General features: G+C 44.5%; 1 long non-coding RNA gene across 15 annotated transcripts in view; it reads right to left on the bottom strand.

Annotated features, from left to right (window-relative positions):
• Positions 1 to 2436: 2436 nt before the first annotated feature.
• Positions 2437 to 25434, bottom strand: part of LOC149856776 (uncharacterized) — an 80410-nt gene continuing 57412 nt past the window's right edge. For 5 of the 15 annotated variants that reach the window (XR_016438340.1, XR_016438335.1, XR_016438343.1 and 2 more), the window contains 2 exons: positions 16447 to 16779; positions 2437 to 16361 (listed from right to left, as the gene is read on the bottom strand). This is a non-coding gene — a long non-coding RNA (uncharacterized LOC149856776). The remainder of the gene's footprint in view (positions 16362 to 16446; positions 16780 to 25434) is intronic. The other 10 variants (XR_016438345.1, XR_016438346.1, XR_016438332.1 and 7 more) reach the window with 9 other exon arrangements.

Below are 25434 nucleotides of genomic sequence, written 5' to 3'. Positions count from 1 at the left end.
TGCCCAGCAAAGGTACCGCCATGAGAAAGGCAGCCTACATTGCTAAATGGCTCTCCAGAGTTTGAATCTAGCCCATTTTCCTGCTGACTTAATCCTATTGTGTAATGCCTGGATGGGAAGGGTCTGATCACCTGTGATCACTGCGGGGATCTCAGCCCAAATCCACAAGTTTAGTAGTAAGAAAGCATTTTGAACAGGATCGACCCAAGAGTCATGCTGGTGTTCTGTATATGGTATTAAAGAGTTGATAAAGAGCTACTTGGCAGTCATTTGTCAGGGACCTGGGGTCTCCAGTTCCTTTATTCTTCTTTGTCATTACACCCAGGTTAATTTGAACAGCAAACAACCCAGAGCTGGAACAGTTCGAACCAGTGGGGTTGCTTTAATGGTCACCAATTCCAACCGGAAAACTTGGTGCTCATATTCTTTATAGGTCACCATGTGCTGCTATTTCATCTAGCCACAATTAGGAGGTACCTCTAATCACCAGGGTGAAACCCAGCTCAGTGCACCTCACTCCTTTGCAGTAGTAAGACATGCATTTAAAACACCGTGTCTGGAAACGCTCTGCTGCAGAACCACCCATGTCCACAGCACTGTGCTCAGCTTAAAGCTCTGGAGTCACTGGGTGCATTTAAACTGCAGCGGGAGGTGTGACTGCAGCACACGTAGTGTAGAGACAAACTGAACTTAGCTCCTTCAGGGACCAAGACTAATGAAGCAATGAGGGCAGGAAATTCAGGTGCCAAAGACATATGCGGGATGCCAGGGGGGTATGTGTAACCCATGCAGAAGTGTGTGCCTCATTGGTTTTAGTGCTGTTGGTATTGGAATTGGCTCAATTAAAGCTAATTTAAGGATGATTGCCATTATACCTCCTAAATGTAGTGTAAACACAAACCTATCAATGCAAGCCCTCCGCTGCCCTGGAGAATGGCATGCTCAAAGCCCCAGGACAGTGTTGCTCTGGGAAAGCAGAGCTAGATGGGAGAAGGGTTTCCATTGCACAGAGAATTTCAAAGCGACGAGGCTTGGCTGCGTTCGGGGTTGAAATGAAAGCCCGATATTTTGAAGTTTCCATGAAAGGGAGAGGGGGCTTTGGGGCCACCTGCCTAGCAGGCTGCAGTGGATCCTGGAAGCTCGGCAGTCTCTCCCAGGAGAAAGCCTTTTCTCCAGGGATCCTACAAGCTCATTGTCCCACTAAGTCCCTGTGAAGCATGCAATGTAAAGTGCACTAACCCTTTTTCCAGGGACAATCATGACTTAATTGCCATTCATTTCAGGAACAAGTTATGTGTGTAAAGGAAAGTGCCGCTCTTCTTTTGTACTGGGTTTGGACTCAGATCAATCAGAATCACCTCAAATGCAACAGCTGTTTTTACCCTCGCGAGCCACCCAGAGCGGTGGGGCACCCTAAAGCAGTGAGTGGATGACTCCACGAGATTGGCTGTAATGTGTCTGCAGAGCTAGGAAGCTCTTTAAGGCAGAAACTGTGTCCCTGCCTGTTTCTACAGAAGCCAGCACCATGGAGTCACCGTCTGGATGACAATCCTGAGTTTTACAAGAGTATGAATATGGGATGACTGAACTGAGATGGACAGACGCCTTTCTGTGTGCATGGGCTTACAAACAAGTCACTGCAAGGTTACTCTAGGATATGACTTCAGAGCACATCATTCACTTCATGGCAACTCCCATGTGTACGTTCTTACCCTATGGGCAATGCAAGGTAGCTTACCCTATGGGCAATGCAAACTCCACCGTTAGCAAAGGACAAGATTCACTGCACTTATCATGAGGTGAGAACGTCCATGCTGGAAATTACCACTGAATTACCCTAGAGTAAGCTCATTTCTTAGCTTTCCTTGCAGTAACTTACCCAGAGAGGTGGTGGAATCTCCATTTTTGGAGGTTTTTTAAGACCCAGGTAGACAAAGCCTTGGCTGGGATGATGTATTTGGGGCTGGCCCTGCTTGGATCATGGGGCTGAACTAGATGTGACCTTCTGAGGTCCCTTCCAACCCTCGCTGTCTGTGGTTGTATGATTCGAACTCACACGTCGAGCCCAAGCCCGCAAACAGATGCACGGATGCCGCTGACGTTCCTGAACTAAACTTAGCAGAAATTTGGCCCCTTCTGCGGGAAGACAGATCACACATGCCGTGGAGGTTAAATGGTTGCTGACGTGGGGGAATTCAGCTGGTGCTATTCTTGGCACCGCTTACCTCTGTAATGGAGCAACATGGCTTATCTATCAAACTGTCTTATCCCTGGGTCTATTATTAGCCCACCCGTAAGTGTTGCAGGCTTTATTACAGTTAGATTATAAATGCTTCAGAGCAGGGCTCCTTGGCACCTTTGTGTGCTCGGTGGCCAAGAATATTTGAAACCCTTTCCTCCTAGTTCCAGGTAGAAGAAAAAGAAAATGTGACAAACTCAAGGCTTTAAGTCTTTAATGTAGACAAAAGTTTTTTTTTTTGGTGGGGGGGGGGGTTGTTACACTTTAAGAGTATGCATTGCTTATAGACAGTCTGAGGCTGAGACTAGCCAGGACACACAAAGATGCGTGGGCACTTGTGCTGCTGCTAGATATCTACTCTCTTCTTCAGCGCTGTTTATTAGTCTACCTTTCAAGGGTGCCACACTGGCTGATTCTTGCTTTTCCATGGTTTTATATTGCACTTTTAAGAGGCAGACCCTTGAATCATCGATAGGACAGGTTCCAGATGTATGGAGTTAATCAGAAAATCGTACTACTCTTGAATTTCCTCACCAGCTAACAACTTCAGTGCATCTCTCAGGTAGTAAGTACCTCGTACTGGACAGGGCAGCTGTGAGTGCCTGTCACTTCAGAGATGCAGTCAAAACCAAGTCAGGACTAAGTTACAGTTCACCTTTAGCTGATACTTATGTACCTGTCCAGTGTGGCGGTGAGGACAGTGAGGCAGCCAGTTTTGCTTCATAACACAAGTGCACTGAGATGAGCAGACTAAGCCCTGACAAACCACTTTGGGAGGGTATTAGAAGAGGGAATCCATCCTGATCGACCAGTTATACTTAATAAAATCAGGGATTTTCTTGTCCCATCAGGTGTGTGTGCAGTATCTAGCACCATGAGGCCCCATACCCAATAGCACGGCCTGCCATGGTCGATGCAGTACAGATAAGTCATCTCTCATATTTATCAAATTAAAACAAAATCCCTCAAAGACTTTCCATTTCTCTATCCGTCCTCTGGCTCAAGTCCTCAACCAAATATGCTTCTTCCCTTTTATTTGGGATTTTCAGCTAGCCAGGAAACTGGTGAAAAAGCCAAGCAGACATCCATGGCGAGGAAGACAACAAGGGGACCTGATGAAATCCTGCTCCTCCACGGCACAAAGGGGCCTGTAATCAGTTATCCAAGACCAGCAATAATTCCTCCTGTCTAGGAGGCTCAGTAAGTGAGTGGTTAGGCTGAAGACAAGGGACAATCAAAACCTTTGCTAGTCCGGTTGCTTGCTACGGGTCAATGGATTTCTCCTCTGGAAAGATTTCTGTCTTCACTTGTCTTTGCTGTCAGACATTTGTTTTCCCCTTCCCAATGTCAGCTCTGAAGTCTGGCTGGGTAGGATAGGCAGGTTGTACTGCAAGTGGCATTTGCTTGATTATCAGCTTTCTGCTCCAGAGCTCATCCAGCAAGTCCCTGCCTTGCTTCTTCCCTGACCCTGAGCAGCTCTGAAGTGGATTAAAGTTTTCAGCTCTGGCCAGGCTCCAGTCTCTTCCAGATCTAAGCCATCAACATCCCATTCAGACGCACCATCTCCTCACGCCCACCGCTTTGTCCTTGTATTGCACTCTCCCGTCCCTGCTTTCCCTATCTTTTTTTTTTTAATGCATTCATTCACCCTTTGTTCTCTCACCAGGATTGGTTTGAGTCATGTTTTGTAGCACTTGACAACTCTAATCCCTGCCTTCGGGAGTGGAGGAAGGGCAGGGTGGCTGCCCTGGGAAGCTTGCACAGTGGGAACCAGCCCAGCCCTTGCTCTGCACCCGGGGCACAGACCTGTGCTCCTTCCACACGAGACTAGCACTTTTTAATACTACATCTTCCTCTTCAGTTCCAGCCATCCAAGCTGATGCTATTCTCTCTCTCTTGCAGTGTTGCTAATTTCTCCATCCAAGTTTTTCCTTTCCACTCATTTTTTGTAAGTACATCTCTGCCTCAGATATCAATTAAGGCTCCTAAAAGTAAAAAAAAAAAAAAAGTCTGTGGCTGCTTAAGGCAAGGCAGCCAGATACAATTTGCCCAAATCACTCATATTTCTCCAAATTGCTACGGTTCCTCCAGGAACCTGAAAGGCCGCAGCTCCAAACCGCACCATCCTGGGCACTGTGACTACACTAGACCAGCAGCTAACATCTCTAATGGAAAACCCTCCCCTGCATATGCTTACAAATGAATTATAAAACAATTAAGTTTGCTGGACCAGAACCTCAGCTGCAGCTCCTTTAGCTTCAATGGAGGGAGGCCAGTTTACACTTGCCAAGGTACTGGCCTGGTTTTCAATTTTGATGGCAGGTGTAATGATGCTGATTGACTTGAATGGGTTGGCCTAAGGCAGTTAAAACACTCCAGAGAATCTGCTTAAACCTCCAAAGTCCCCGTGGAACGGGGACACTCAGCCTAAGGAGAACAAGTCTAACATATTTGTTAATGAACTGGAAACAGGTCTGGGCAGCAAAGCAGCAGATAAAAAGACCAGGTTAATAAGAAAAAGGTAGAGTGTCTATAGTATGAATCTCTGTGTTAAGTAATTATATAGCATCAGTGGTCAAAGCTGCTAATGTTGCACTGTATAGCACAGTATGGGTCCAGTTATTAAACTGCCACTGGAGGCAGGGGCAGGATTTCCTAAAGGGAGGTGAGGGAGCAGCAGCCCCCTCTGCAAGGGGATCTGCAGTCCTAGCTTTCTCTGCCACGAATGCGGCCAGACTGCACTGCAGGAGCCTCTGGGGAGGTTTTAAAGTCCTCAAGCAAATGAAAATACCGTCTCTCCTTTCCCCCTCCTCCTCTTACCTTCCCGCACCCCACTCCCCTGCCTGCCCCTGCTGCATCCTTGATGGTCTGGGGGCAGGGAAGTGGCAGAGCCAGCTGGGCTCAGCGGCAATGAGGTGACTGGAGAAGGAACAGTGCTGGGAAAGGGGAACCCCAATCCAATCCATCCCTGCTGCCCTTGTCCCCATCCCCAGCTGAGCCCAGCCCCTGCAGCAGGTTTCTCCACCCTGCACTTCACACCAGCCAGCTGGGACTGCTGCATCCAGCATTTCATTGCTAATTCGGAGAGCGACCACTTGACGTGTTAGAACCTGGAAAGCAAACTCTCCGAGAGCTTTGACTTTGATGACGGTTAAACACATTACATATATAAACAGGTTACACCTCTGAGATTTCCCAAATCAACTGCTATTTAGCAGCAGCATAAAGAGACAATGAATAATAAACAAGCCATCTGCAGGAAATCAGAGGACACTTTTCAGGAGGCAAAAATCAGTGTTGCACAGTAACGTTTTCAAGCCAGGGAGCAGCTTCCGGGATGGTTTCGTCGAGCCGTTGTGCTTTCTCCTTGACTTCACGATGACTTTGACTCTTTCCCTTGGGAAGTGCTGGAGCAGAGCGGGTATAGTCACCTGTGCAAGCAGGTCGCATCTGGTGCAGAATCAAGGATGCCGAGACAAGAGCTAGTTCTCCGAGCAAAATGGAGAGCAGAGCTCCTTGCACACAAGGCAGAGGGAAACTGGATGCTGGGTTAGAAGATCCACTGCTATGTGGATCCTCATGTCTCTTCTGCCATGAAGGATGGTCAACAAGGCCACAGGGTTGGAGTATCCTTTGTAGAGCATCTCTGTAGTTCAAGGAGAGGACCATAATGCCTCTTGAGCACCTCATGTTCCTCTGATGCTCAAACTTAATCAACTTTATCAATAAATAAGCAACGTTTTAATCAAACAGCCTCTTTAAAAGCTTCCTTCCAGTCCCTGGGATGGAGGAAAGAAAATAGAGCCTATACATCTGTACTCTGGTGGCAAGAACCAGGACCTAGGACTAGCCAGAAATTTCCCATCAAAACGGTTTTGATGGAAATTTAGGTTTTTGACAAAATGCCATTTTTCTCCCTACAAAAGCGTCTTCTCATAGGAAAAAGCCCTTATATTTCGAACAGTGGTGGGAGTCACAGATCACGGGAGACGGATCATAGTGCAGACAGACCACCCAATCCACAGAGGAGAATGGGAGCCTAAAAAGTTATGCAGGACTACCCTTCCCTTGAAGCAACAATGCCATTTTGAATGGAGATTTTCCACTGAGAATTTGGAGAACAAGCAAATAAACCCTTGCAGCTTTCTGGAAAGCAAAGAAATTCTGGCAGCTCTAGAAAAAGAACACCCCACAGGTTTCATGAACTAAGTCCTTTAATGGGCTGAAAGAGGATTAAACATGCTTCCCCAGGATGGTATGAGAGTCCATTCATGGTTTGCTAAGTACCCGGAGCACTTCATGTGACAGATCATAGGGAAGGACAGGCAAAACCGATACTGTTTTCTCAGAGAATGAATCAACCGCAGTTTGGGCAGGGCAAGATAAAAGTAGTGTCCTTAGCTATTCCCCAGAGCACGGTCCAGCTCAACAGGCACTGGTAGTACAGTCAGTGGTGAGAGCAGAGCTGGGTCCTCCACCTCCTTTCTCTTTCTCCTGTTAGTCCCAGAAGGAACTGGTTAGCACGTTTAGATCAGGGGGCCTGTTTTGCTGTAATAGTGGGCATTGAACCAGGCAGAATCCAGCCTAATTGTAGCGATGGGTGCTCTTCTCTCTGCTTGAGGCTGTCTGCAGACTCAGGCAGATGTTGCATCAGATGTGCCTGAGATCTCGTGCAAGCTCTTCTTCCCAACCACAAAGGCTCGGAGCCCTTTCCATAAGATACAATCTAATGATCTATAGTAAGACTGCTTAAGTCAAATGGGAGCAGGATAAGAGCTAAGGTTTGGTTATGGCTATGTGGGCATATTCACTAAGAGCTGGAAAGATTTCTGAGATGTAGACACTTGCAAGAAAGCAGCTTCTGATATCAATAATGCAATTATTAGTATGTGTGTGTGCATACATATATATGTGTTTGTGTGTGTGTACACATATACATACGCACACATATCTATCTCATTTTATTTATATATATGTGCATATATATATTTGTGTGTGTGTGCAGTTATTAGTTAATAATAGTTAAGGTAAGAGATAATTCTGATTTCATACAGTCATAATCCATTGTACTGGTGTTACTGTGATCTCCTACTTTAAGACTTAGTTGATTCTAACAATTTGGTTTTATTTTTAAATAGAATAAGTAAATTAAGGACCAAAATCTGTCAATCTTACTAGGACACCAGTGAGGAGGTGCCTCAGTTTCCCTGTCTGTACATGGAAGTAAATATGGTTCCCACAAAGCTTCTTTGACATTTTAGAGGACAGTGTACTTCTCCAACGGAAGGGAAGTGGTTAATCTACACACACAGTTATATATGCACTGAAGTCCTGGATGCAATCTGAATCTCTCTTCAGATCTGTTTATACTTCTCTGATCTAATCTAAACGCCTTTATTTGTTGTAGCCACTCAAAAATCCTGTGCTGTTTCATTATCTCTTGTCCCTCTCAGACAGTTATAGTAATCTACTATTTTCTCACTAGTTTTAAGTTGCCAAGGGAAGCGTTGCTATTACTCTACCTGTATTTTATAATTCATTTAATTATTTCCACCTCTGTGATTACACTAATTAGCTAACTGGTTTCTGATGGCTGTACAGTAGGTTGGGTTACATTTTCATTAATCACAGTGTTAGCCTGTCTTGTTAGAGTCTGTGATTTTTTGCATTATGATTTGAAATAATTCAATACAAAAGTAATCTGGAAGGGGAAAAAAATCGATAAGAATAGACATTGTATTAGTCAGCAGGTTGGCTGAGTGACTCTCTAATATATTTAGAAATGTTATGAGATGTATGAGAGTAAGCCACCCATTTATTTAGCTTCTCTAATAAAGGTAAGTCTGACGTCTCCAATCACAACTATTTAAGGTGCCTTCTTTGATCCAAGACAGGTGACTGACACATTAAAGTGGGATCAGAAAATAAAAGCAACTGACAACTTGTTTCCTTTATTCCAATGAAGGCAACGAGATCTGTACTTCGTGTATTGTATCTTGCTCGTACGAGAAATGCAGGACACTCCTGCACTGGAGTCCTAAGCGGTGCATTTTTCAGCAGAGGGAGAATACTGTCCCTTAGAAACTCACAGGGTTTCTGCTAAAAGACACAGTAAATGAATTTCTCATGAAATAATCCAAACTAAAATCAAGGAGTCGTTTGGCCTTGACTGTTGAACCAGAGACACTGGAGACTGCTCACCCCTATTATGACAGAAACGTTATCATAATGAGAGTCAGCATCTACATACCACTTTGTAAGTTCAAAATCCTGTATGAGCATTGACTAATTAATCCTTACAATGCCCCAGGGAGTGAGCAGATAAGTAGTATTAAATAGGAAAACAGAGGCAGAGAGATAGGGTCATTTGCCCTGCAAACCAGAGGTGGAGGCAAAGGCAGCACTGGAACTCATAGCCCTAGACTGAGCTACCTCTCGCCATCTGCTTATATTGCATTTTGAAGCCAATACCAACGCTTTGACTTCACACCTACGTGGGGTGGGTGGGAATCCTGGGCTCCATGGAAAACAAGGGGAGCACAAGTCCACCTCTTCTCTTTGCCATGGACTCAACCTGTGACCTTATGCAAGTTGCTTGCCCTCCCTGCAGCTTCACTGAAATCCTCGGAGCAAAGATGCTAGAGAAGGGCACGGCCCGGACGGCATGAAACTGGACGCGGGGAGCGCAAAGTGCACACACGTAGGCACCACGTAGGGAAGAAACAGAACTGCGGATTTGTATAAATCAGGCCTATTTTAGTTTCCAAAGGCCGAAAATTGATTAAGTGCTGTACCGAAGAGATACTATAGATCTGTTAGACTTCAGATTCTCTCTCCCCACCCTCCTGAGGCCAGTCCTGCAAGTCAGCAGTTTCACTGAAAAGCAATCTTCTTACGTTTAGCATCATTGCAGCCTATTAAAATAATGATACTCACTGTGGCAGGCCTCTGTTGTAGCTGCGCAGCCACTGCTGGGCAGTGTAGTGGCTCAGGCACAAGCCTCTGGGCCGGTTTCAAGTCATACGAATGACATGGAAAAGGATCTTGTACCCTCCAGTGTTTCTGCACCAGGCAAAGTCTCCTGTGTGCATTCAGACATGGATGGGGCAGACTCTCCGAGTCCTAATTGCCCTGAACTTCAGGAAAATCTGGACCAGGATCCAACCTGGAAAACTAGATCCAGAAAGGGAGAAAAGGCAGTGACTCGGCGCACGTTTCAGATACAGGGACACTGCAGGGAAGAAAATGCACAACACATTTCTGAATCCCTGGAAAAGGCTAAAGCTGTGTTTGCCTTTGTCAACCGCACGGAGTTCAGGAGAGCTGGCTGCTGATTTTCATATCTAGCGCGGTGCATTTTCCCAAGGACAGGATCCACGGCGAGCAAGTCTAGCTTTGACTGACTGCTCCAAACAGTTTTTTCCCCTGACGGGATGGCAACTGTATTCTCCTACTCCAATAAAGGCCGAGTGATTTTCACTCAAAAGGGAGCATATTGTTCTCTACATGTCACTCTATGATCTTTCTGGGATTTCTTTGTGGCTTTTCTAAAAAAAAAGAAAGAAAGAAAAAGTCACATTGGACCTTTTCATGGTGGAATATGGACAAAGAACTTAATGCGTCTTGAGAAAGGGGGATAGGGTGGAGAGACTGGAAGGCATGACTAACCTTTTATAAGCAACATGCCTTTTCTCTTACCAGGCTGCCTTTACACCAGCCGTTTCCCGAATTATATTTCTTTCTTATCTGACTTGATGGTGATTAGTATACCCTAGAGAAAATATATCTTTCCATTTAGTCGGTGGGTAAGATGAAGATTTTTCATCAGGAAGAACTTATGCTATCGGGGGGGGGGGGAATGTATCCACCCACACATATATATATACACATATATATATATACACACAGCATATATATAGCGATATATCTATCCATATAAGATATAAGGGGACTCTGTATAGAACCTTAGGTGAGCACCTCAGCGCGTATACATCAGAATAACCCCAGTGATGTAAATTCAAAGCAACTCTTATGGATTTGCACCAGCTGAGAACCTCTCTTTACTATTTTAAATCAGAACATTTTAAAACCTACAAAAAATAGTGTGTGTGTGGGGGGGGGGTTTCGGTTAGGGAAATTACAGAGCCTTCAGTCTCATATCTTTGTCTGAGCTGCATCCCTGACCAGGTTAATCCACCAAAACCAAAAACACCCACAAGGCACTACAGCGCTTCAGGTGGAGAGAAAACCATCATCATCATGGGACTCCCTAATCAGAGACTTGGGCCCACGGGTGACAAGGAGGGTTGAGACATTGAAACGACAGCCACCGCATTTCTTAGTTTCTTCTGTTTTCAGTTTATATTTTTAGCTAACTCTTTGGCTTCTGCAACATGGCCTTGCTTTGAGTTTGTCTGCTTGGAGACACCGAGCTGGACTTTGGGAGAGCCTAGGACAGGGACACCCCTTCAGGAATTAATCAATTTGATGCAAAACTTTAGTAAAGTACAATTTAGTGGACCAAGTAACGTTCACAGCTTTTCACTGTAAGGGACAGAGACTAATGTTGCATTTAGTTTTTGGCCTAGATGGTGCAAAGCCATTTTCAAAACCTGCTACAGCCGGCATGGAAAGACCGTTGTGATAGTCAAAGCCACTTGCCTGTCAGAGCTGGCCCAGACCTGTCAAAGGGTAAAATACCTGCTTTTAATTTGCCCAAGTTGGTGGTCTTTGAATGACTTCCTTAGCACGGCAGGATTTAGCTTTGCAAGAGGAAGGAGTGGGAAATCATTGAGACAGACTAAGGGGTGGAGCAAACCAACATGAGACAAAAATTGCTGAAAGAGAAACCATATGTAGAATGATGCTGGTGTTTGGGGAAAACTTCTGTGTGTTTTAGATATTGTACACCCAAAACGACTGCACAACAAGGCATTTGCAGCATGCTTTCAGAAAACACCTACATAAAATCCATTGTTCAGGCAGGGAAAGTGTGAGAGGACACACCTGCGTGCCTCAAGACATCGTGAAGTGGAGTGAATTTGAGCCTTGCAAACTGATCACAGCTTCGTGCGGCTACGCCATCGAATGCAAAGGTAGACGTGAAACCATTCGGAAACACGGCCCTTTGCATCTGCACAGCTGGCTGCGCAGGCAGCAAGAGGAAACCCTTTCACCAGGCGGTCGAATGGGATCGTTTAAAATTTGTGAGGAGAGAATCGTGACAGCTGGGATTTGAGAGGTTTACGGGTTGCGGCTAAGCCGAACATTGCTGGGGAGCTTGTACTCCGAGCAGCACCGCACAGCAAATATTGTAGTACAGCACAGATGTGATTGTACTGCACTTTGCATATTCCCTCTGTGCACTGGGCTGGGATTTTTCATTTCATACATAATTCATAGCTTGCTGCAGTGATTCCAGAGTCAATACAGAACCTTAAACACCAAAAAAAAGAAAGAAAGTAAAAACATATAGAGACAGATATACTCCTGTTGCCCAATACCCTGAGCATGGGAGCGACATCCTGAAGCCTCCAGCATTTTACCGATCCCAGTAATAGCAACGATGCAAATACGTGAAGGAAAAGATGGGGGTGGGGAAGTGGCAAATTTGTGTTTGGGGACATTTTATGCATGAGAAGGGGGTGCGACTAGAAGATTCGGAAAGGATGCGCTGGCATTTCTAATCAAAGGCACTGCCAGCATCATTTTGAATATGATTTATAGACCTAATCGTGCACCCTGTGATCAGCGGGATCAGGATTCCAGGACTGAGCCTTGCATAAATAAAGTAGGCATGGACTTAATTACTGCATTGCCGTTCCAACACAACCTGCATCTGACCCAAACTGGTGCGTCTTTTCCAGACGTGAAAAAGTAGCGTGTCGTCACTGATGTGTACTTTTATAAATGGATGGGACCAGGAGGAATATCAGGGATTGGCTTCTTCCGATTTGTTACGTGCAGAAGCAAACAGAGGTTTTAAAATGCACATCCATGTCTCATTCATATATTCCACTGAAATTCAATTGATGTTGGCTTTAAGCGGGTCCCCTGAAACAAGAAGCCAATCATCCCAGTGACAGAAAATAAAATTTGGGAACTAGATCTGTACACAGAGAGTCCTAGATGCTCGCTCTCCAAACCGAGGTGAGACGAGGAGCCTTGAGAGCAAGATTCCCGCTACCGTAGCGCCCTGTGTTCTGCCTCGCTGCTCTCATTCCACCTCTCATTATGTGGTGCATTGCTTTGCCTGGCACAGAAAAACCAGGGCTCATGAAGCAATACCTCATCCAACTCCCATTACTCACTTTCATCTAATTCTTGCAGGTGCTAAAATAAAGCTGTAATTAATTCCAGTGCAAGACAGGTTCGATGCTGCAGGTTTCCCACAATTTTTTGGTGCAGACTTCAATTCATCTTTGACTTTATCTTCTTTTTCTGCAGCATTTCACTTAACAAGGTAGCTTTTTGCTATCACCCCCCTTTCACAAACCACCAAGACTCACACACGCAGGACCCAGCTCTAAGAGGAGGATGCCAGTGCAAAGGAGCAGGGACAGCAGCTGTTTGCTGAGACACGGGGCCGTAGATCAGACTCACGCTATTCGATCACTAATCAATCAGTCACCGATGATGGCTCACTAATGACGGTGGGTCCAAGGAAAATGAAACTTTCCACTATGAGCAGCACCCAGTCCTAGGATGGTTGTTGGCACCAGGGTTTGGTTTCCCCAAAGCATGGCCCTCTGCTTCCTGAGCTGAAGGGCTCTGCCAGCTGGGGCTGCACAAAGCAAGCTCATCATCCTCTAGCCACGGTTCAGTCATTGTAGAGGGGGACAGAGAGCCGCATGCGCGGCATGCCCTGCAAGTATCTAAAGCTGGGCATTACTTTGCAAACCAGGTAACAGCCCACACGTGCGTGGCTTATTTAGGAAAATGATGGCACGTTGTATACGTACAATAATGGTAATTAAACAAGCTCAGTCACACAAGCATTTGCACGCAATAGGGCCCTCTTCCCCCAGTCTGTCTGTGGAGCTCACAGTGCTCCACTTGCCATACTCCTCCCCTGAACCAACCTGAAGTGTGATCCATCACCATAAAGATTTCTCTCACTCAATTCTGCCTGCCCCTCCCAACGCACACAAGCACAGGAAAACCCAGTGTGTCAGAAACGAAGGAGTTTTGTGAGATTAAAATGTAAATGTCATATTCCACTTTTCAAGATGTGTTTGAGACTTTACTTTTGATGGTGGGAGGAAATAGAATTTTTATAACCCTGAGAAGCTGCCGCCACCCAGGCACTTCCGCAAATCGCTAAAACCCTAATAAATAAATCCTCTGTCAGCAAGGGCTGCAAACCAACTCGTTCTTGGTTTGCAAGAATATTGCGAATCTCAAAGCAGCCTGGTGCAAAGGGACTTCTATAATTGCAGATGCATCTGCCGTTCTCACTTAGTTTCCTGGGCTTTGAAAGGGAAGGAGAGAACTTACAATGTCGTGTTCAGCAGGATTGGAAATAATCACTGTAAATTAATTTTTGCTACACTTGCTGATTTGGGGGGGGTGGAAAAAATCAGTGAAAATTAATTTACAGCAATTATCTCCAGCACCAGGCAAGCAGTGACATTTGTCTCGGAAAGGTGATGGAGATCAGGAAAATAATTTAACCTTAATATGTGGCCAGTCTGTTTGGCATAAAAGGAGAGAAGTACTACCATAAATGGGTTTATAGCATATCTAGGCTGGCATACTTTTGCTGGAGGATTGCTAAGGCTGATAGTGTGTCCTCCAACCATAGCAGGCTTTTGCTGTTGAACGATTAGTCCCATGCCCACTGAAAATACCGTGCAGTGGCAGGATAAATGAGGTAAGTACCTGGGTTAACAGGCCATGTAAAGTTAGGATAAATATATCTATAAAAATACGTTCTCCTACCTCAATAACTCAAAATACTTTCAAGTTTCTTTCAAGATCTAGACCTCTTCATATTTGAAGCTCTTCATAGACTCCATCCAGTCGTGTCTTCTTCAGCTATCCCCCCCACTCTCTCTTCTCCCCCAGTACCTACCTCTGGCCACTTCCCTGTTGCTGATCCAAAAATCTGGTCTAAAGTTCCTAATCTTGTCTTCTCCATGGCTTCCACCTGCACCAAATCTCCACTGGCATTCAACCTAGCAAGTAACAAGAAGTTGTGCAAAAGTTTGTGAACAACCCATAAATAAATGCAATCTGGAAAGAGTTGTAATCCAAGCCCTCACAAATGCGTAAGACTAAAAGCATTGGGAAAAAAATCAGAACCAGTGTTTGCCAACATCAAAATCAAATGGCCAAAGTTTTCAAGTGATCTGTAAGTTTTTATTATCTAAATTTTTTGGTGTGGGGGCACTTGGCATACTTTAAGGATACCTGAAAGCCAGGCCTCTGGCTATTCAAAACAATTATACTATGTAAAAATCACTGCTTACATTTGAAAATCTCAACCAGAATAATTATTCATAGATTTCAAGACCAGAAGTAACCAATAAATTATCTAGTCTGATCTCATGCATCGCTCCGGCTGTGGCACAAGTGTGAATACTGAACAGCTTGACCAGTTCTACGCAAAACAGCTTCTTGGGAACGGATGATCAGCAAGTCAAATATTTGTGTAGAAATAAGTCAGTGAATAATTACAAGCAACTAAACTCAAAATAATAAATGGATAATACACCCATTTGGTGAGGAGATGGAGCCATGAACTCTTTTCTTCACTATTAATTATTCATTCCATATCCCTTAAAAAGGGCTATGAATTAGCACGTAGTTATAATGGACCTAAGCAGCCTTGATGATAAATTTTGTAGAAACAGATATCTTGGCATTTGGTAGAAGCATATGTGATGCCCAGTACCAAAATGTTGCAATGACAAACCTTGCATGACTAACAAGAACTGGTAAGCCATCTGAATGTATTGGAAATAAAAAGAATACCAGTTAAAATATGGATGTACCCTCAATTTAGAGCAATATTTTATGGGCCACAGCTGTAACCCAAGGTCACTGATTGGGACCCAAAAGGGTTTATCAACATCCCTTGGTACCTTTATATGGTTGCTCTAGTCACCAGCTTGGAGACCGAGCTATTTCTTTTTGCTGCCATTTTGCTGTTGGTCTTCCTCACTCTCCAGTGAAGTTTTTTAACTCTTAAGAGCATAAACCTCCTAAGATCCTAGGCCTTTTTCTCTGACCCATTCTTCCAGCATGGCTTTGTAAGAGATGGCAAATTACATATTGCAGCTGCATTAAAACAAAATGAGTTCATCACCATTTTTAAATAAGGATGTCATTTGTAAATGCTTTATTCATAATTAATGAAATTATTACTGGATGTAGCCACATTCCTCATCCATGTATTAGGCGATATGCTGTAAAGTGCATTAGTAAAAAGCCTTATAGATGAGGCTGACAACCCTACTGTGAAATGCATTACACGATGTTCTGTAGCTATTGTTAAAATAATCTTTGTGCAAGATTTCGAGTGATCAGCCTAGCCAGGGGCTGATCGATGGTGTAAACATTAATAATTAATCATAGGATAATGTTGATAATTAATAGTAAATTATGATCATGGGGGGAGGGAGAGGTTTAAGTCAGGATTATGCTAACGTTCATTGTTCACTGAATCATAAAAATCACAGATGTTAACATCCCCTTCAGTCATCTCAGCCATGTGCCCCATACTAGGCATTTACCTTTTTTCTTTTTGGTCAGTGTCACTTCTAAAATCTACTGGCTGAACAGTTTTCTGTTCACAGAGTGCATGCAATACAGAGAAATGGTGCGGCAGTCATGGCAATGCCAATGAGGTGCTTGATTGTAGAACATGAGGAATGAGTTAAAACCCGTCCACCCTGCTGAAACAGGCCATGGGAAGCCAAAATGCACGGACTGGGGGGAACCTCAAATAAACTTACAATGAAGTATCCGAAATGGAGGACTTGCCTTCGTGGTGTTTTCTCCTGTACGCGGGGCTTCTTCCAGCAATATAGAGAAACTACTATATTTGCACACCTCTTACCTTGAGCGTGGAAGACTCGTGTTGCACTGCTCCGACGGGCTGTGACACCGTCACACAACCCTGACACAGAGAGAAAGAAGAACATTCAGAGCTGGTGAGTCCTTTAAAAACCAAGAGAACAGTCACATTTCTCAGCGGATATTACCCTTTTCTTTTTGGTTTGGTCTATGCTAAGTGATCCCAATCCCAGCATGGCAGCGTGGTCTATGCAGTGTGTGCGCGTTTGCCTGGAAGGAAGGAGAAGTCACAGGTCAGTGCTAAGTTGCAATCCAAACAGACTCCGGGAAGCGTCCATGGCTGGAAATGGGCCCACGCTCCGGATTCACGCACCTTGGAAGGACTTTCTTAGAGCTGGCAGAGCTCCAGCCTGACGGGATGATCCTCTGGCAGTGTTATCTGAGAGAGGTGTTATCTGAGCAGGTGTCAGGACTGACAGCCAGGCCACACAGCACCAGCTGGACTCTTCCACCTGACCCCTCTGGAAATAGAAACAGGGCAGTGTCTAGCGTCTAGAGAAAACAAATCAGATCCTCCAGAGAGCTCGGGCTTTTCCAGCCTCGCAGCAGTCCAATTTCACATGCCTATTTGCAAGCACAAGCGATTGCACCCTTTGCAAAGCTGGGAGTTGCTGATCTGGATGCGAAAATGGCTGTACGAAATGAATGGGCTGGGCCTGGAACAATCTGTCCTTAAAAGATGAACAATGAAAGCCACTGGAAGAAGCTCCCAAATTCAAGTCATTTATAACTGGGTGGGTCGTGTAACAAGCAGGATACTTTGCAAACCATTTTGCACTAACAGAGCGGACAGTCTATCAGGATGGGAGATGTGTGTTTTTTTCCCCCCTCTCCCATTTCTTTTTTAAAGTGTTGTCTGGATACTTGCCAGAGCTCAGGTCCTTTATAGGTAATCTAAGCCATAGGTATAAAATATATCTGCCATTTTCCTATCAGAAGGTTCTCGCGTGTTGCGAGGAACATTACATTTTGCGGTTCGGTTTCAGACACCTTTGCAACTCACCACCTTTATTAAAATCCTAAATCCTTAAACCATGTTAATACCCTACTAGCTTTCCATCCTCTAGAAGCGCATGAAGACAGCTTATTGACTAGCACAAGAGCAACATTTACTGAGAGCAAAGAGAAGCAATTGTTAATTCTGGAGTTCTCTTGATAAAGAATTTAATATCAGGAGCTTTTTCTTGGAAAAATAGACTCTGAACCAATACACAAATTATCTTCTCCCCCTTCACTCCCCTTTTTCAATTCTACCTTTATTGGGCTTATTAACTTTTCTTTTTTCTTTTAATTTCAAATCCATCTGCATGGGCAGTTCCATGAAGATGTCACCAGGATTTGCTTTGTGGTAGCCCTGCAGACAGACCGTCTCTGATCTCACTTACATTAGTATCAATTATTTACCGTAGAAATGCTTAATCATGAAAGTGAGGTTACAGGGCCATGCTGTGCCTTTTCTAGGGCAACATGCATCCCGTATGATTCTTGGCTTCCTGGACCACTATACTCTTAGCATCTCTGTAGAAGGTGTTGCCTTGAGTTACTTTCCATCTCTTGGTACTTCAAGATAAGATCAGTGGTTGGACAGTCATATCTCTCATTTTCCTTGCAGATGTAGTTAAATAGTAGGATCATATAGGACAAGGCCTGCAAAGAAGAGTGTGGCTCTATATATTACCACCACAGCATTTAGCTCAGAGCTTTCCAATCCAGTTTTTAATTCCTTCCTCAATCGTTGGCGATTGAAAAACTGAGGAACCAGTTACATTAGAAAGAAGCAAGCATGCATCAGGCAGAGGCTATGTGAACTGGCTATATGTGCAACTCCCAGGATGGGATTACATCTAGGGCTTGTGGAGACCAGATGTAGGGCAGCCATTTTTGCCCATCATCCTTGGATTCTCTGCTGAAGCTCTACTACACTTCACAGGGGGGCCAAAAATACCAGTAGCTCCATCTTATAAGCCTTTGAACTCAAGACTTTAACCATCCCTCATTGGCTGTTTCTGTGCCTTTATTCTCAGGAACAGGAGGACAGGAACTCATACTTGCCTGTACTCACTGACAATCTCTTAAATAGTTGAGCCTATGAGGGGTTTTTCATGTGAAGGGTATTTAAATGTGAATCATTACAAATGACAGTTAAATGAAGATGTTGCACTGTGTAAACAGGACAGTTCTGGTCAGATACTCTTGCTACTAGACCTCCAGAAAGGCAAAAAGCTTCCAGGATCATTCCTATAATTGTGCCTGGTTGTAGGTAATAACCCTTGAGTCAGTCACTACATTAAGAAGTTATTTTTCCAGCTGCTGTCAACGCCACTTAGAGAAATCCCTCTTCATGCCACAAGCATTGGTTCTTGCTTAACTTAAAATCAGCTTCCTAACAGCATTGCTTGTTCCCATTCTGCTATCTACCTCCCCAGTGGTTACAGGGACATGGGAACAAAGAAGGTGGAACAAACATTTAGGCTACGTATAGACAGTCAGAAAGCCCAAGGCTGAATCAACTCAGTCTCTGCAGGTTAATCTAAACTCCAGAGATTAAACTGAGAAACAGCTGGACAGACATTCACCTTTGATTCAGGAAATGCTACCACACGCCTGCAGTGGCTCAGGCCAAAAGCCCTGGGGCACTAGAGCACGGCTCTCTGGCAGGCAGCTAGCAGGGGTTGTGTGTTTGTTTCCTCTTCCTGCTGCCTCCAAGGTCTCTGGGATTTGTAGTCCAGAATCACAACAGCAGGACTCTGCAGAGTTGCTTATCACTTCCTCTTCCTGCTTCCAGGTGCCTCTGGGATTTGTACTCCACAGTCACAGCCAGCAGTAAGTTTTAGCAGGACAGGACAGCTCTGTACTTGGGGGAAAGGAATTTTAACCTCCCCCTCACTTTCTTGGCCTCAGACCCCAGCCAGGGTTTGCCTGGGAAGGGGGCAGTCCCTGCCTCCCCCCCAACCCTTCTCTGCTGGAGCAGACAGCCCAGCCCAGCCCAGCCCGGCCCAGGGCTAGAAGGAAAGCACACTGGGCCACTGGGGGACAGATTTAACTTGAACCAGGAAGGGGTCTGGACCAGAAGTTTCATAAACCAGTTTGACCCAAATCGGTTAAGTCTGATACTACATTCAACCAGGTTTATCTTAAACCAGTTTCACCCATTTTGAAACTGGTTTATGTGCACTGCGCTTCTGTTCTGTTACAGGTTTAAACCAGTTTCTGATCACTTAAACCGGTTTATGTGCAACTTCTGTCCCTCGCCTTAGAAGCTTTAGCTGCACAGAGCATTGACATGCATGGTTTGATTTTAGAGGGCGAACACAACTCAGTGACCTAACGCAGAGGCTACTCGAAGCGAAAGGTGCCAGGGAGGCAGCCCTCCAAGGCTGTGCAGCACAAATCACTTGAAAACATGAGGTCCGTTCTTCAAGAGTTGTGCTTAGCTTTGAGAAGTCTGGGCAAGCTCCCTTAGCTATGACAGCACCGCTGTAAAACAATAGCGAGCCTGACACTTTGGTGCATGTTGCTGATGAAAAAGGTGTGGGAAGGAAGAGCGTGCACATGTGAGAGCAAGAGCGAGCGAGCAAGCATGTGGCGATCAGGAAGATTGTTTTAGTTTTGACCTCCTGCGAGTCACTTCATTAACCCTGACCCTGCTTGACCCTTTTACTGTTATATCAGCCCAACTGTTTATTTTCTTCATAAAACTAAAACCTAAATCGATCGCCTTTGCCTCAAAGCCCTTTACGCAGTCTTGGCTTCCAGTCACGGCCCTGCTGCTAATAACAGGCCCAATGCAAATCAAATATCTGGGAAACAGGAAGGTTCAGTACAACCACCCCCTCCCCTAACCCATCCCCATCCCTTCTGTCTATCGAAGCTCCAGCTATCGCCCTTTTTAAGTAAAGAAAATATGTATTTATAATCAATAGCTGCGTCTTGCCAGGGATTTAAATATTAGCCAGATCTGTAGCACCAGATTTATTTGTATGAAAACCTTCCCCTTCTTGTTTAAGGAGAGATATTAATTATAGATGCAAACCCATAAATCTTCGGGCTTTAGATGAGGCATTTGCTGGATTATAAATATGAATTGGAGATGAGGGTCCTGATCTTCATATTATTACTAGTCTTATTACTTACTGAGGTTTTTTTTATATGATCAGTATCTTTAGATGGGTCAAACATTGCTGGGGAATGGCAAGCAAAGCTTTCAAAGGGTGCACACATGTTGAATTTATTAAAAGATTTCCCTTGCTAACCTCCTTCTCTGCTGCATTTCACAGTCCAGAGAGTCATTAAACATCATGTTCAGATCCCTTTCTCCCCTCCCAGTCCAAACGCTGGGCCTTGATTTCATTGCATTTCTTCTGCCAGATCATATCAAGCCTCCTAATGTTTATTAATAATGTCTGGTACAGTCTATTGACAATGTGCCATTGTTTCTCTGAAGTCCTGCTCCCAATGCACACCTTAGCATGCAGCAAAACCTGGCACTCAGAAGGCCTTCAATAGGACTCAATTCTTCATTGAATGTGACAGTTTCCTTCCCCTTTACTTATTAAGGTGCACCAAGGGGCACCAAAGGGATCCTGTGACATGCTGAGTGCTGTTGGCTCAGACTAAAAGAGTTGATCCATAGCACTCTTCCAAATACACCAACAGCTTCGATGTGGTAAGCATCAAAAACTGATATACATGTAAGTCAGGTCCCTAGGATATCCTGAGGGCAACAGGAGCTGCATGCTCCAAGACAGGGCTATGTAATACTTATAAGCACAGAAGAGCTTAAGAAATAAAAATAATTTTAAAATGAATTTAAAAAAAAAAAAATCACTGGGATAAAAAAAAAAAAATCACTCAAACCATTCAGGAAGCAAGAAAGCCATCCATCGAAGACAAGAGCTGAGAAGCTCCTTATAGCTCCATTGAAAAGCATGGAGCTAGCACGAATTACACCAGCTGCGGAGGTTCAATGGCCAGCGCGCTACAGCTCCGCTCACGTGCTAACACAGCAAATTGCTAACACAAAACGAAAACACAGAAAGGGATTTGGAACTAAACATCTATAACGCCTTCCAGTGAAATTAATAGGACAATGTACACCAGGATTGTAAACATGGTGCACTGTTTAAAGTCTGCTTTTCTGAATTAGACTCTCTTGCTTAAATAAATTAAGTGAGCTGTCGGGGTATTAAATGATTTAACACATTCTGAAGTTTTGCCAGGGATTTCTAATGAAAATGCCCTCCAATATAATACGCTGGATAAATTAAAACAGTGAAGTGTTTTAATAAACAGTCTGTTGTTATGGCGTACGGCATTAAAGTAATATTTATCTATATGGTAATGACGTTGCCCTGGTTTTAAACATTTTTATTTGGTTCGAGGTTTCAGATAAAATATAGGCAATGCATTTAAATCTGCTCCAATCTGCAGGCTGTGTACAATTACCGGGCCAGTTCGTGCTGTCGGTGAAATCAGTGGAAATTTTGCCAGAACAGCTTAACTGGGAGTAGGATTAGGTTTGGTCTTTGGTCGAGCACGGACAGCGAGCTCAGTGACGTACAGAACAGAGAGGGGGAATGTAGTCCCAGCCTCCACGGGCTTGGGGAATGAGCCCCTAGTCCTACACGTGGACCAGTTTGGACAAATCCTGCTGCGGCCATGAAGCCAAATTAACCCTAAGCAAGACAGTGCGGAGGCTTCACAGTCTCTCCCCATCAATTCAACTGCAAAAAGAAGCCCAAAATATTTTAACACCTTGCTTTCCTAAGGAGCAAAAAACAGAAATAAGGCCTGAGCAAGAGCTTCTGAGTTTGGCTTTAGAAGGAATAAGTCAACAAGGGCCCAGTTTTAATTAGTCCTGATTTCTGGGTATCAGCTCTTATTTAACCAAAGCGATCTGTCATTGTAGTTGTTCTCTTCAAAGGAGGTGCCCTGAAATACCTGCCTGGTGGCCACCGTAACCACGAGAAGATGGCTGGATAAAACCCATAACCAACCGGATGCAAATTATTCCATTGGCTGGGATTCATGAAGGCACGAACAAATGGGTTTCAAACCGGCTGGCAAATTCTTTGCTCACTTGGGACGTCAGTAGCACTAATCTTGGGATGGTTCGTGCAAGAGGAATGCAACCTGCCCCCTGCCACTCTCGTGATGTTGATGCTCCTTTCTGCAGCTTCCCAAGTCCTACATTTACCTAAAATTTGCTCAAGTGGCTATGAAGTGTGGTGTGTCCCAAATGCCGTGTCTCACATGTCTGGCAAAAGACTAAAAGCTTCACGACTCACTCTGTTTCCATAATTTCTGGGCTTCACGCATGTAACCTTCTCTAACTCAACATTTTTACTTACAGTTTTAGGGACTTTTAAGTGATATAGGTGAGTCACTTCCTCTACAAAGCCTATAAAACTTAAGCATTAGCTTGCCTGGGAGATTGAAAACAGGATAAAGAGCCTCTAACTTATGGTTAGGGTCTGGATTCGGCAGGAATGCAGGGGCTTGGGCCTGCTGGCATTTTGTTTGTACCTACCAAGTGTGATTGAGTTATGATCAATTATATTTAGGCTACTACTAGTTTTTCTTTCCATGGCCAACCCCCCTGTATTTGTCAAGACGAGGTGTAGGAGAGGATTCCCCCATGTTGAATACAGTCACTGCCAAGTTCGAAAATTGTCATTTGTACGATTTAGAAATTCTAAGAAGTTTTAGTCCTGGAAGCGTGAGCCCATCCACGTGTCACTCAGATTGAAGTTCCCCATGGTCATGTCATTTTTCCCCTATACTTTATAGACAGGATAACTTGTCATCCTGTTCTCCAGCATGATTTGGTGATCTGTAGCAGACGCCAACCAGCTCCGCATCCTGTGCTTTATCTAGAAGCACTCAAGATCATTTTATTCTGAGTTGTCACCGACTCAGAAACAGGTTATGGCATTTTTGATAAAGTGCCACACCTCCTCTGGCTTTTCCCCACTCAATCCTTCCTAAATAGGTTATAACCATTGATTTTAACATTCCTCTCATGTGAATCTTTCCACCAAGCTTCAGCAATACCAACAAGGTTGAATTTATCCCTGTAAGTGTGCAATCCCCATTCCTCCTGTTTATCACCTCATTCCTTGCATTGCCAACGAAAGGATTTCTTTTCTTTGTGGCCTTGGGTGTCTTGATTAATTTGGTCCTCAACTTCTTGGCTTTGTGCTGAATGAGTGCTCTGCCTTTTCAACCTCTCCTATTGCTATTAGTCCGACACCCTCCCGACTGGTTTAACCAACCTGTTCTCTAGAAGACTGGCTTCCTTTCTCTGAGCTCGCATGCCATACAACTTAATGCTTACTGTACAACTTAATGCCTGCTTTAGTATACTGGTGATTTGAGTCCACACATACAGCCAGAGAATCACTACAGAAAAGCTCCATTATTGTGCGTACCAAAAATGGCCCGTTTGAGTCATAGCTAATGCCAGAAGGCAGAGCAGCATGGGAAGGCATGTTTAGATGATGCTAATTCCCAGTTCTGCAAATCTGGGACTTTTCAAGACCACAAACTATGGTGAAGTGGCTATGGCACCACAGCCTGAAGTCGCCCAGAGGGAGTGCACAACGTTTAAGCTGGCAAGTGGTCAAAATGGCTCCTCTACCACTTGCTTCTCCCCTCTCTCTGCTATCGTTTCACGTACAGCAGCACATATCGTCCACAGGCAATGAAACACTCGCGAGTATGACTCACGAGAATAATAAATTTGCTTGTGAGCTGATCTATTATGCTCCCACAAGATGCCTGTGCTCACTTTAAGACGCATTAAAAATCAGGAATGATGGCAATTCTTTCACGGCCGGTCACAAAAGAGTTTGGGGCCAGGTGGTGGAATGAGAAGTTCCTGGGGCTTTTTTTAAAGCCTCTTGTACAGCTCACACCAAAAATGCGTGTTATCGTAAGTGAAAGAGGAACATCATTCTCCTGTACTCTTACAGCAGAAGCAAACGAATACAGCCCATGCAGATAAAGCCCAGGCAATGATCCTAGCCCAGCAACTGGGTTGTCCCTCTATTTCCAAGCGAACCTCTATTCCCACACCGCACCCCCAGTTGAGCTATTCTAGGGACAGGATGGCAGTACAAGAGCACGCATGTACAAGAAACAAGTTACAAAATAACCCCAGGCTGCTCTAAATTATGCATCTCACTGCTAGGAAATGCTCATGTTTGGCTATTTCCTTCCTGTCTTACTTCTCAAACATCCCCTCCCCCTTTCATTTTCTGGGCTTGTGGGTTTCCTCTCATTCCCTTTTGCTGTTCACTGCACAATTCCTTAGTTGTTTTTTTTTTTTTTTAATTTGGGGCATTATGAGTGAAGAGTCCCATAGTCTTTCCAACCTCGTGAGCAGGGCTTTGAACTAGGTTTTCAGGGGAGGAGGGAAATAAGAGGCCACAGAGCAGGGTGATCTGTCCCCAAGTCCCCAAACCTTAAGAAAGGAGGAATACTGGAAATCTGAGCCAGATTAAGACGGAAACTGGTGGAGAAATCAGCTAGTCCCTGAAAGTGCCCTATATACGAAGTGCGGAAAGCATCGGGAGCAAGCAGGAAGAATGGGACGTCCTAGTGCACACACAAAATTATGATCTAATTGGTATGTATGAAACGGGAACTGAATCCAGGCAGGCAAATTCAAGCCACTTGGTGATTCTGGGAGAGATGCCTGGAGACCGCGCAGCTGAAAGTTGGCCACACACTGAAGCATATGCACACTTGTGTGCCCAGCAATTTTTAAATACAGCCTTCCTGCACAGCCGTGTCGAGTGCAAGTGTGATGGCAGTGATGCATAGCACTCTCATATACTTCCATGCATTTAAGCTTGTGGACCTGTGAACTGCTGGGAAACATTGCCTGCTAGGGATAGAAATGAAGCTTCAAACGTCAGCCCTTTTGTGAGCCTTGTCCCCAGAGCTTATTTCTTACGTGCTAATCAGATCCAAAAATAAAAACGATTCAACTGAAATGCACTGGTTTTGGTCAGCCAAGAGTGGAGACATATAGAAACATGCTTCCCGTATTTCTCTTTGGACCCAGCTTCTCCTTCCTTCTGTATTTTGCCCTGGGGAGACTAACTCCTGCT

The sequence above is a fragment of the Crocodylus siamensis genome, chromosome 10 (assembly GCF_052110815.1).
Source record: "Crocodylus siamensis isolate JL-2025a chromosome 10, ASM5211081v1, whole genome shotgun sequence".
Classification (NCBI taxonomy): domain Eukaryota; kingdom Metazoa; phylum Chordata; order Crocodylia; family Crocodylidae; genus Crocodylus; species Crocodylus siamensis.
Note: the sequence above shows the minus strand (reverse complement) of the source record. Positions and strands in the feature narration are given on the sequence as shown.